General features: G+C 39.0%; 1 pseudogene; it reads left to right on the top strand.

The window, feature by feature from the left end:
* The first annotated feature begins 2,792 nt into the window (after window positions 1-2,792).
* Window positions 2,793-12,918, top strand: part of LOC116911596 — a 159,066-nt pseudogene continuing 148,940 nt past the window's right edge.

The following is a 12,918-nucleotide window of genomic DNA, read 5'->3' as shown; positions in this document are numbered from 1 at the left end:
AACACATGAAATACTTTCCGGTGTCTGAAATACATTTTTTCTTTCACATTGATTTTTCTATTTATATGTAGTTTTAGCAGCAGGTATAATAGGAAACTTAAAACACTTTAGTATTTTAAAAACTGTTGTGTTTTTATCCATATACATTACATTCATTTAAGGCTTTTTTTTTATTTTGAAACAAAGCATTCCTGAAGACACTGCAGTTCCAATTGGAAGGGAGAAGAAAGTAATCACAAAGGGGGAGGGGAAAGGAACAGGTGAGGGGAAGGGGATGGGGGTAGCAGAGAGGGAAACATGATCTGGTATTGGTTGTAGGAAAAGGACTGAAGCCCTGAGAGCCAACAGAAAGAATGGAAACAGGCAGCCTCTGGAGGAAGGAGGTTAGGAAAACCCTATAGAATGTACCAGAGACAAGGGGAGTGAGAGACTCTCAAGATTCAAAGTGGTGGGGGACCCTATATGAAAGGTTCTACTGTCGAGGTAGGGAGCTTATTGAATCTACCTCCAGCAGAATGATAGGGCGTCAAGTGAGGAATGGGGTTGCTATCCCACAAACAAATCTCTGACCCATAATTCTTACTATCTAAAAGTACTCCAGGGATGGAAATGGAGAAAAGCCTAAGGAAAAGAATATCCAGCGACAGGCCAAAGTGGATTCCAGCTCAAAGGGAGGTCCCAAGACCTGACATCATTACTGAAGCTAGGGGTTGTTTATAAAAGGGATCTACCATAACTGCTCTCCAAAAGATCCAACAAGCAGCTGAACGAGTCAGATGCAGATATGTACACCCAACCAATGAACAGAAACTGCTAGCCACTCTGGTTGAAATAGGGAAAAGCTGGAGGAAGCTAAGGAGGAGGACAACCCTCTAGGAGGACCAGCAGACTCAATTAACCTGGACTCCTGAGATCTCTCAGACACTGGATCACCAACCAGGTAGCATACACCACAGGAGATGAGGCCTCCAACACATACACATCAGGGAACTCCCTGGTCTGGGTTCAGTCAGAGAAGATGCATCTAACCCTCAAGAGACTGGATGCTCCAGGAAGTTTAGAGGTCTGGTGGAGTGGATGAGGTGGGGAAATCCTCATGGAGACGACTGGGGTGGGTGAAGTGCAAGGGTGCGGGGAGGAGGTATGAGATGTGGAACCCTCAGTGGTGAACTGGGATGGGAAAAATGTGGAATGTAAAAATTAATTAATTAATTAATTAATTAATTAAAAAAGAACAAAGCGTTCCAATATTTTGAGACTCAAAATGGACCACTGCATTGAATGCATGTGCTGAAGCATGGAGTATATTCCAAATAATGAAAAGAAATTGGAAGAAGACAAGTGGAGGGTAGAGAGACAGTCAGGTGGCAGAACTGGCTTCATGATTAAATGAAAACAATGACACACAAAGATGGGTGAGTAGCTTAGGACTGAGCAAAGAATACAAGAAAGCCATACACTAAATAGAAAAATCTCCAGCTATAATGATGAGGTTACATACGTTGTCCATCTCACATCTGTGTTTATCTCACATTAGATTATGACATTGTTATGACAACAAAATATTTGAATGTCAGCAGTACATGCTTTTTTAGATAAGCAAACAAAGAAAATATGTTTGAAAATAATGTTTGCCATTTAATGTTCGTAATCAGTGCCATTACCTCTATACCTATAGCAATTAAGTTGAACTACAATGGTTTGTAAAAGCTGTGTGATAATAAAAATGATTAAAATGCTGATTGATATCGTATCAAAGTATTTATCTTTAAAAACAATATAAGAGACATTCAGAATAAAAAATATAGTTACTTTCATGAATACTTTAAGATTGCAAACAGAAGATTGAAGGTTAAAATGGTTTTAAATGTGCATCTTTCCTAAGCTTATGAAATACTGCATTGTAGCAGAATTCTAATATACTAGAAAACCCCTACAGAGTTCAAGAAAAAGATTTCTATGTAGTTCTTATGTCTCTTTTCTGGCTAATGGAAAACAAATGAAATGATGGAAAAGTCGCATTAGAGTCAGTCACACATCATAGATTGCCTTTCTTAGTGTGTCATTGTGTAAAATGACTTGATGTGCCCCAGGGGAGAATTCCATTAGAACACATGCCCTTTTCATTCAGAACCTCAGGTTCATAAAGCAGGGAAGATAGAAAGTGAAGGAAACCCATCTGAACATTTGAAGTTATAATAGATATAAGGGACTTTGGCAGGAACCCTAATGAAAAATTATACAGAATGGAAAATTTCCATTACCTATTAATCTGTGTGTAACCAGAGGCTTATTTTTTTGGCTCAATCACTTAAAATCATGCAGTGGTCACAAGGAATCTCAGGTAAGTAGAAACAATGTTTATTCACATTGGTAACAAAAACATTAGACTTCTTTTTCACAAACTCATTTTTGATGAATGATTTGTATGTCAACATGGCACAAGGCACAGTCAACTGTGAGAAAGGTGACTCTGTGAGAGTGAGTTTATGCAAGAGTATATGCAAGTTTGTATAGTCTTTCCATAGTTTGTGATTAATGAGAGAGGCCAAGCTCATTGTAGGTGGTGCCACACCAGGCCTGGGTTATATGAAAGAAAGAAAGAAAGAAAGAAAGAAAGAAAGAAAGAAAGAAAGAAAGAAAGAAAGAAAGAAAGAAAGAAAGAAAGGAAGGAAGGAAGGAAGGAAGGAAGGAAGGAAGGAAGGAAGGAAGGAAGGAAGGAAGGAAGGAAGGAAGAAAGATGTTACATTCCTAGCAGACCTAACAGTTGGCTTCTGCTTCTCAGATTCCAAATGGGGAAATCATTCGCCAATTTCATGTGTAAAAAGGACTTTCATCCTGCATTCAAATCCAACATCAAGAAGGTATGGATGGCAGAACAGAAAAATATCATATGATTAAAAGGTCTAAGAAGAATGAATGCAACAGTACCTTAAAGAACGAGAGTCATATGATAACAGATTGCTTATGGGAGATGAGCGTGTACTGAATGGCCTGAATTTCATGTATGAGGCCCTGCCAGGCCCTGAAAGAAAACAATGAGAAAGAAGAAAATAAGGAGTGAGAGAGAATACAAGTTCAAATGGCAGAAAGGTGCTCTGAGGGAAAAATATGCCAAAGATGAAATGAACATCAGAAATCAAACCTTTTTTATTCAGGTTCCAAATTAAGGCGTATTAAATGTCACAAGTGGGACTATGAGAACACAGATTGAGAGTGGCCCTTGTTTAGTCTTTCTGAGATCAATGCAAATTCAGTTCCTATGGAGGGCTCAGGGCCTTTGATGCACCCTTCAGAGCTAATAGCAGACATGAGAAACAATGGACTGGCACGGAAACGAAATGTACTGGGGAGAAACTTGATCACAAATGATCCACCGTGGGACTATGTTGCAAGTCACAGTGAAGAAGACCCTAGAGATGAGTTGTTTTATTTTATTTTTTATTATATATTTTTCATTTGCAATTTAAATGTTATTCTCTTTCCCAGTTTCCTGACCATAAGCTCCCATCCCATCCTGCTCCCCGTCTTCTATAAGGGCGTTCCTCTCCCCACACACCTCCCCTTCTTACACACCCCCCTGATATTTCCCTAAACTGGGGGAATCTAGACTTGGCAGGACCAAGGGCTTCTCCTCCAATTGTTGCCCATTGGAGCTGCTACATATGGTTCTTGAGCCATGGGTTAGTCCACCATACACTCTTTGCGTAGTAGTTTAGTCCCTGGGAGCTCTGGTTGGTTGGCATTGTTGTTATTATGGAGTTGCAAGTCCCTTCAGTTCTTTTAATCATTTCTCTAATTCCTCAAATGGGGATCCTTTTCTCAGTTCAATTATTTGGTGCTAGCATTTACATCTCTATTTGGCCTACTCTGACTGTATCTTTCAGCAGACATCTATATTAGACTCCTCTCAGCATGCACTTCTTAGCTTCATCTTCTTACCTAGTTTTGGTGAAGATATATATATATTGCCTCCATATCCCCTGTTGTGAATATTTTTCTTCCCCCTTTTAAGAAGGAGTGAAGCATCTGCATTTTGGTCATCTTTCTTCTTGAGCTTCAAGTGATCTGTGGATTATATCTTGGGTAATTTAGCCTTTTGGGCTAATTTCCACTTACCAGTGAGTGCATACCATGTGTATTTTTCTGTGACTGGGTTACCTCATTTGGGATGATATTTTCTAGTTCCATCCATTTGAATTTCATGAAGTCATTGTTTTTGATAGCTGAATAGTACTCCATTGTGTAGAATGTACCACATTTTCTGTATTCATTCCTCTATTGAAGGGCATCTTGGTTCTTTTCAGTTCTGTTTATCATAAATAAGCCTGCTATGAACATAGTGGAGCATGTATCTTTGCTGTTTGTTGGAGCATCTTTTGGGTATATGTCCAGGAGTAGTATAGCTGGGTCCTCAGGCAGACATCTTCTGGGACAAGACACTTCTGGTTTCAGGCTTTGCCCAGAAGTAAACTGAATGTGTCCCACAACTCCCTGCACCCAAATCCCATGGGGAAGAAATTTGGATTCTCAGAAGTACAGACAATCTTGAGAACTCACAGGAGAAAAGTACTTTCTGCCCTCACTCCTGACCCAAGAGGAAACTGACTAGTGTCAGTTGTGCCCTCTGGGCATAGGAACCTAAGAGCAGTCATGGGTGGGACCATTCTGGTTTCTGACTGCACCAAGAGTTCACAACCAGTTGGCAGAAGCCCCTACACATCTGAGAGCAAAGGTAAGACCAACACTTCTGAGGCAAGTAACCCGCCTGGAGGGTTCAGGTCACAGAAAGCCAGTAGCTTTCTGTTCCCAGATCTAGCTCAAAGTAAACAGGTCTCCAAGAGTGCTGACTCACCAGCCTACATAAGGGTCAAGTCACTGTCAAAGACAGCAATACAAGCTAACACCAGAGACAACATGATGTCAATAAGCAAGTACAGAAACCTAAACAACAGAATCCAAGACTACTTGGCATCATCAAAGCCCAGTTCTCTCACCAAAACAAATACTGTATATCCAAACACACGGGAAGAGCAGGATTTAGATTGTAAATCACATTTTATGATGATGATAGAGGACTTTAAATAGGGCATAAATAACTCCCTTAAATATATACAGGATAATACAAGAAAACAAGTAGAAGCTCTTAAAGAAGAAACACAAAAATTCCTTAAGGAAATAAATGAAAACACAACCAAACAGGTGAAGGAATTGAACAAAGCCATCCAGGATTTAAAAATTGAAATAGAAACAATACAGAAATCACAAAGGGAGACAACCCTGCATAGAAAACCTAGGGAAAAGATCAGGAGCCATAGATGCAAACATCACCCATAGAATGCAATTGATAGAAGACAAAACCTCAGGGTCAGAAGATACCATAGAAAACATCGACAAAATCGTCAAAGATAATGTATAAATGAGAAAAGCTCCTAGCCCAAAACATACAGGAAATCCAGGACACAATAAGAAGATCAAGCCTAAGGATAATAGATATAGAAGAGAATGAAGACACCCAACTTAAAAGCCAGTATGTATCTTCAACAAAATTATAGAAGAAAACTTCCCTAACCTAAAGAAAGAGATGCCCATAAACATACAAGAACCCTACAGAACTCCAAATAGATTGGACAAGAAAAGAAATTCTTCCCATCACGTAATAGTCAAAACACCAAATGCACAAAACGAAGAAATAATATTAAAAGCAGTAAGGGAAAAAGGTCAAGTAACATAACGGCAGGCCTATCAGAACTATACCAGACTCCTCACCAGAGACTATGAAAGCCAGAAGATCCTAGACGGATGTCATGCAGATCCTAAGAAAACACAAATGCCAGCCCAGGCTACTATATCCAGCAAAACTCTCAATTAACATAGATGGAGAAACCAAGATATTACATGACAAAACCAAATTTACACAATATCTTTCAAAAAATGCAGCCCCACAAAAGATAATAGATGGAAAACTCCAAAACAAGGAGGTATACTACACCCTAGAAAAAGCAAGAAAGTAATCTCCTTGCAAGGAAATTATAAAAAGAGAGCCACACAAATATAATCCCACTTCTAACAACAAAAATAACAGGAAACAACAATCACTATTCCTTAATACCTTTAACAGTAATGGACTTATTTTCCCCCAATATAAAGACATGGACTAACAGACTTGATACATAAAGAGGACCCAGCATTTTGCTGCATACAGGAACACACTTCAGAAACAAAGATAGACACTGCCTCAGAGTTACAGGATGGAAAACAACTTTCCAAGCAAATTGACCCATTCTTATCTCCTTGTACAATGCTCAAGTCCAAGTGGACCAAAGAACTTTCCATAAAATCAGATACATTCAAACTAATAGAAGAAAAAGTGGGTAAAAACGTTGAAAACAGGAATAGGAGAAATTTTCCTGAACAAAACAACAATGGTTTATGCTCTAAGATCAAGAATCAACAAATGGGGCCTCATGAAACTGCAAAGCTTCTGTAATGCAAAGGACACTGTAAGTAGGACAAAAAGGCAAACAGATTGCGAAAAGGTCTTTACCAATCTTACATCTAATACATGGTTAATATCCAATATATGCAAAGAACTCAGGATCTTAGACTCCAGTGAATCAAATGACCCTATTAAAAATGGAGTACAGACCTAAAAAACAAATTCTCAAATGGCTTAGAAGTACCTAAATAAATGTTCAACATCCTTAGTCATCAGGGAAATGCAAATCAAAATAATTCTGAGAATACACCTCACACCAATCAGAGTGGCAAGATCAAAAACTCAGGTGACTATAAATGCAGGTGAGGATGTGAAGAAAGAGGAACATTCTTCCATTGTGGTGGGATTGCAAGCTGGTACAACCACTGTGGAAATGAGTCTGGAGATTCCTCAGAAAATTGATTATAGTACTACTTGCAGTCCCAGCTATTCCACTCTTGGGTTTACACCCAAAAGATGCTCCAACATTTTACAAGGACACATGTTCACTATGTTCATAGCAACCATATCTATAATAGTCAGAAGCTGGAAAGGATCCAGTTGTTCTTCAAAAGATGAATGGATACATAAAATGTGGTTCATTTACACACTGGAGGAGTACTAAGCTATTAAAAATAATTACTACATGAAATTCATAGGGAATTGAGTGGAACTAGAAAATATCCTGAGTGAGGTAACCCAATCACAAAAGAGCATACATGGTATGAATTCACTGATAAGTGGATATTAGCCCAAAATCTTGGAATACTTAAGAAATAATTCACAGATCATGTGAAAGCCAAGAAAAAGGAAGACCAAAATGTGGATACTTTCTTCCTTCTTAAAACGGAGAATAAAGTACTTAGGGACAAAGAGTTGAGCAGGTACTGAAGAAAAGGTCATTCAGGGACTTCACCCCATATGTAGCCACCAAACCGAGTCACTATTGCTGATACCAAGAAGTGCTTGCTGACAGAAGCCAGATAAGGGTGTCTCCTGAGAGACTCTGCCAGAGCCCTACTGACACAGATGAAGATGATTTCAATCAACTATTAGACTGAACAATGGGACCCCAATGGAGCAGTTAGAAAAATGACCAAAAGAACTGAAAGGATTTGCACCACCATAAGAACAACAATTATCAACCAACCAGACCCACCAGATCTCCCAGGGACAAAATCACCAACCAAAGAGTGTACCTTGAAAGACCCATGCCTCCAGCTCCATATGTGGCATAGAATGCCTTTGTCTGGCATCAAGAGGAAGAGAGGTTCTTTGTCCTCTTAAGAATTGTTTCCCCAATGTAATACCAGGGGGTTGAGTTTGGAGTGGATGTGTGGAGTGAGAGCATCCTCACAGAAGCAGAGGGAGGGGGAGGGGTCGTGGGAGAGGTGGGAGAAGGGATAACATTTAAAATATAATTACACAAAATATCCAAGATAAATAGCATTTAAAAATTAATTAAATTTTAAAAAAAGAAACAAGAACTCATGTTGTGTGTGTGTGTGTGTGTGTGTGTGCAGGTGTGTGTGCATATGCAAGTGCCTGTGCGTGTATATGTGTATGTACATATGTAGGGGTGTATGTGTGTGTGTGTATATGTATGTGCATATGTGGGGATATATGTGTATGTGTATGTGTGAAAGTAAGTAGAAGTCAGAGTTGTTGTAAAACATCAGTGAGAGTACAATTTGCACAAAAAAAAAGTTACATTTAGCTATCATTTTATGTGAGATCCTTATTGCCTAAGCTTACATAGTGCACAAGATTTCACTGACTGTAGGGGCAAAATGAGGGTACTATAAATGTTTTCTTAAATAGAAACTAGGAAAACCAGGTACGTATTGACTCAACACATGATTCCTAATTTCCTAATCTTATAGTTTGCCTTTTTTCAAAACCCAGGACTAAATCTTTGATAATAGCAGCTTCCTAGATGAAATGATTACAGTGTGACTCCTTTGTATCTCTTCATACTACCTACAAAAGAAAATGCGCAGCACTTTCAAAAAGTATGAGAGTGAAAAAAAATCACACAATAATGGGGGGAGGATGGAGAGGGGAACACCCATATAGAAGGGGAGGGGAGGGATCAGGGGGATGTTGACCTGGAAACCTGGAAAGGTAATAACAAATGAAATGTAAATAAGAAATACACAATTTAATACAGATGGAGAAAAAAATGTTGAATATTGCCAGATGATTTGATCTTTGTGAATTAGATGATATAATCATATGCACTTTCTCCACCTGTTAAAGCAATATAGCTTACATTGACACACACACACACACACACATATATATATTAAACTAGTTGTTTACTATAACTATAAATAAATTACACTTTTCCATGATATATACAATCTTTTGATGCTTTGTTGAATTTTATTTTCAAATGTTTTATTAAGGATATTAACTCCAGAAAAAAAAAGCCTCAGTTTTAGGAATGGCTATTAAATGGCAGAAGCAGGTGTTTGTTTTTCCCAAAGGCTCTGGTTCCTTCTACACTGGAGCTCAGTCATGCAGAAATCCCACATGAGTAAGACTGTAGATGTTGAGGATCAGTTGCTGTGATGCATGGTTTCACATGGCTCACTTCGGCTAAAACAGAGTGTAGAAAAGTCTGTACTCACATCTTAAAGGAGATGTGTCAGACAATTGTTCTAGTTACGGGGACATTCCAGTTGACAGTTATACAAAAACTATAAAATATTCAATAAAAAGTAAATGATAAAATATAATAAATAAAGATCAGTATTTAGAACATTAAACTATGGATTTCTGGAAGTTTGAGCCATGTGCTAAAAGTGCATATTTCTCATTTATTTCTGCATCTGTTCCCAGATGTAAATATTAGCTCTAATTTGAAATTTTCATAAACATCAGTAACTGTAAGATATTTTCTTTGCTTATTGGACATTTTATTTATTTTCATGTCAAATATTATCCCCTTTCCTAGTTTTCCCTTTGGAAACCCCCTTTCTCATCATCCCTCCCCGTGCTTCCATGAAGGTTCTCCCCTACCCACTCACAAACTCCTGCCTCCCTACCCTGGCATTCCCCTACACTGGGGCATTTAGCCTTCACAGGACCAAGGGCCTCTCTTCTCGTTGATGCCCAGCAAGCCCATCCTCTGCTACATAAGTGACTGGAGCCATGGGTCGATCCACGTGTACTCTTTGGATGGTGGTTTAATCCCTGGTATTTGCATCTTCTCTAAAATCATAGCTCAGTTCCTTGAAATTAACTAATTTATGTGGATTGGCTGAAATATTCTTTTTCTTCATCTTCTAAAGATTGCTAATCTTGATTTATCCTAGGCTTTCGATAACCCACTTAACATGGTCCTGTACTCAGTACTCCAGCTGAGCTGGTACTATATTGAATACTCCAGCTGAGTTGCTATCCTCACAACTCCAACTCATCTGGTGATAAATGTGTTTCCTTTTTTATACTGACATTTCAGGTATGAAGTCCATCTATCTGACTGTATAATTTCCTAAACATATCTAATTAGTCTACGTTGCTTGAGAATATTAAATCTCATGACAGTGGTTTTTTTTTTTGTCATCATCCTAGATGGCTTTGTGTTTAGGCAAATGTGAATAAGATAGATAAGCTATTCAAATAACATCGAGGCCATCTCAACCTCTGCAACTTGTTGGTCACACTTTTCCAGAGCTGTCTTTTCTACAGTCTCACTTACGAACATATTATAATCTGGAATTCTTGAGATAATTTTAAAAATGTAACCAATATTTAAATAATTTCCAAATTTTTATCTCTCCCTATTGTTGGTTTCTCTTGATAACTGGCTTCCTGCATCTCTGAATGCTATGTCTCTTTCCTAAGATCTGTTTTTAGTAAAGTGTCCCAACACACTTTTTTACCTAAAAATTATTATGTTTTATTTTGAGTATAATTTTATTTGAATTTACAACTACTTTATTCACTTAGCACTGACAGACTCTGAAATATCAAGCATACTGTTACTTAATGTTTCCCCAATGCTGCCATTTATTCTTTGCTAGTCACTTGGGCCAAACCTGTGCTTTTCACTCTCAATTTGTTAATCAATCTTCCTTGACGACTCTTCAACATTTCTTTGATCAACATATTATATAGGATCTCATTAAAATCACAATAACCAATTTGAACCATTATTCTTTGTATTTCTTTCTGTCTCTGTTTACTTTTTATGCTTGCCTGTCTCTTTGTCTGCCTGTATGCCTGTCTGTCTGTCTCTTCTATCTCACTGTCCCTCTCTGTTTCTTTATTGTTTTCTTCTCTGTAAGAAACAGGATTTCACTTGGGCTCCTTGTCTTCTTAACATTTTTGAGCTTTGTGGATTGTATCCTGAGTATTCTGTACTTTTTGGACAAATATCCAATTATTAGTGAGTGCATACCATGCATGTCCTTTGGGTCTCAGTTACCTCACTCAGGATTATGTTCTCAGTTGCATTCATTTGCCTGCAAAATTCAGAATGTCCTAGTTCTTAATAGCTGAGTAGTATTGCACTGTGTAAAGGAACCACATTTTCTATATCCACCCTTTTGTTGTGGGGCATCTGGGTTGTTTCCAGATTCTGGTTATCAAAAACAAGGCCACTATGAACATAGTGGAACACATGCCACTGTGGCATAGGGGGGCATATTTTGGGTATATGCCCAAGAGTGGTATAGCTGGATCTTCAGGTAGATCTATTTCCTATTTTCTGAGGAATCTCCAAATTGATTTCCAGAGTGTAACACTTTGCAAAACCACCAGCAAAGGAGGAGTGTTCCTTTTGTCCACTTCCTTGCCAACATGTGCTGTCACAGTAGGTTTTGATCTTAGGCATTCTGATTAGTGTAAGTGGAATCTCACTTTTGATTTGCATTTCCCTGCCCACTAATGACTTTGGACACTTCTTTAAGCCATTCAAGGTTCCTCTCTTGTGAATTCTCTGTTTAGGTCTATACTCCACTTTTTGGTCGGGTTGTTTGATTTTTGATGGTTATATTTATATTTGTATATTAACCCTCTATTGCGTGTAGATTTCATGATAGTTTTTTCCCCAATATAGGGAGAAGAAAGCAATTATGTGAGGTGGGGAGGAGGGAGGGACACATGTTGGAAAGGGGATGGGGAGGGGAAAAGGGGAACATGATCAGGTATTGGGTGGGGGTAATAGGACTGAAGTCCTGAGGGTCATCAGAAAGAATGGAAACAGGCAACCTCAGGAGGCAGGAGATGGGGGGACCCTCTAGAATGTACCAGAGACCTAGGAGGTGAGAGACTCTCAGGACTCAAAGGGAGGGACCTTAGATGAAATCCCCTCAGTGGGGAAGAAGAACTTGTATAGCCCACCTCCAGTAGAAAGATAGGTCATCAAGTGAGGGATGGGGTTTGCCATCCCACAGTCAAAAATTCTGACCCATAATTGTTCCTGTCTGAAACAACTGCAGAGACAAAAATGAAGAAGAGCCTTAGGAAAAGGAGGTCTAGCAGCAGGCCCAAACTAAGATCCAGCTCGAGGGGAGACTCCAAGGCCTGATACTATTGGCCCTGTCATAAGCACCCTTCAAAAGAACCAACAAGTGCTGCAAAATTCAGATGCAAATATTTACACCCAACTAATTGAGAGAAGCCCTGAGCTCTGTGGTTTACTGTGGTTTATTCTGGAGGGATCGGGGTGGGAAAGCTGGAAGAAGATGAGTAGGAGGGTGACCCTGTAGGATGACCAGCAGTCTCAACTAACCTGGACTCCCCTTCCAAAATCTCTGAGACACTGGGTCACCAACCAGGCAGTGTACACCAGCTGATATGAGACCCCCAACACATACAGCAGAGGACTGCCAGGTTTGGACTCAGTCAGGGAAGATACACCTAACCTTCAAGAGACTGGAGGCCCCAGTGAGTGAGGAGTTCTGGGCAGGGGGCAGAGAGGAGAGGGTTAGGTGGCAGGGTGGGCACATGCTCATGGAGATGAGGAAAGGAGATCTGGGATGTGGAGCAGTCAGAGTGTAAAAACTGGAATGTAAAGGATGATTAAATAATGAATTAAAAAAATGAAAAAAAAAAAAAAGAAACAGGATTTCTTCCTTCACTGTGGAAACCACTGTAAACAGCAGCTGCTATGATGAGTGATTTTACTAAGAAGGAAATTCTTCACACTTAGGCCCCTTCCTGTAGCCCTTATGTGGAAAAACAGCTTCCTTTCTCTTTAAGACAAAGGATACAATAGTCCTAATTCTAACTACACTGTGAGCAATTTACTTAATCCTGTGTTTTTTTTTTTTTGACTCTGCATTCTCTATTTTTATATTTTCTACCCTTGTTAACATGTTCTTTAAAGCATAGAGTTTTCATGATTCCCTCCTATATGAAAGGCATCTACAAGTAAAAATATTATTTAGAAGCACCCTCCTAATACCTGCTTCTGTTTACCCATCACT

This window comes from Rattus rattus, chromosome 10 (assembly GCF_011064425.1).
Source record: "Rattus rattus isolate New Zealand chromosome 10, Rrattus_CSIRO_v1, whole genome shotgun sequence".
Classification (NCBI taxonomy): domain Eukaryota; kingdom Metazoa; phylum Chordata; class Mammalia; order Rodentia; family Muridae; genus Rattus; species Rattus rattus.
This window is presented reverse-complemented; position numbering and strand designations above follow the sequence as displayed.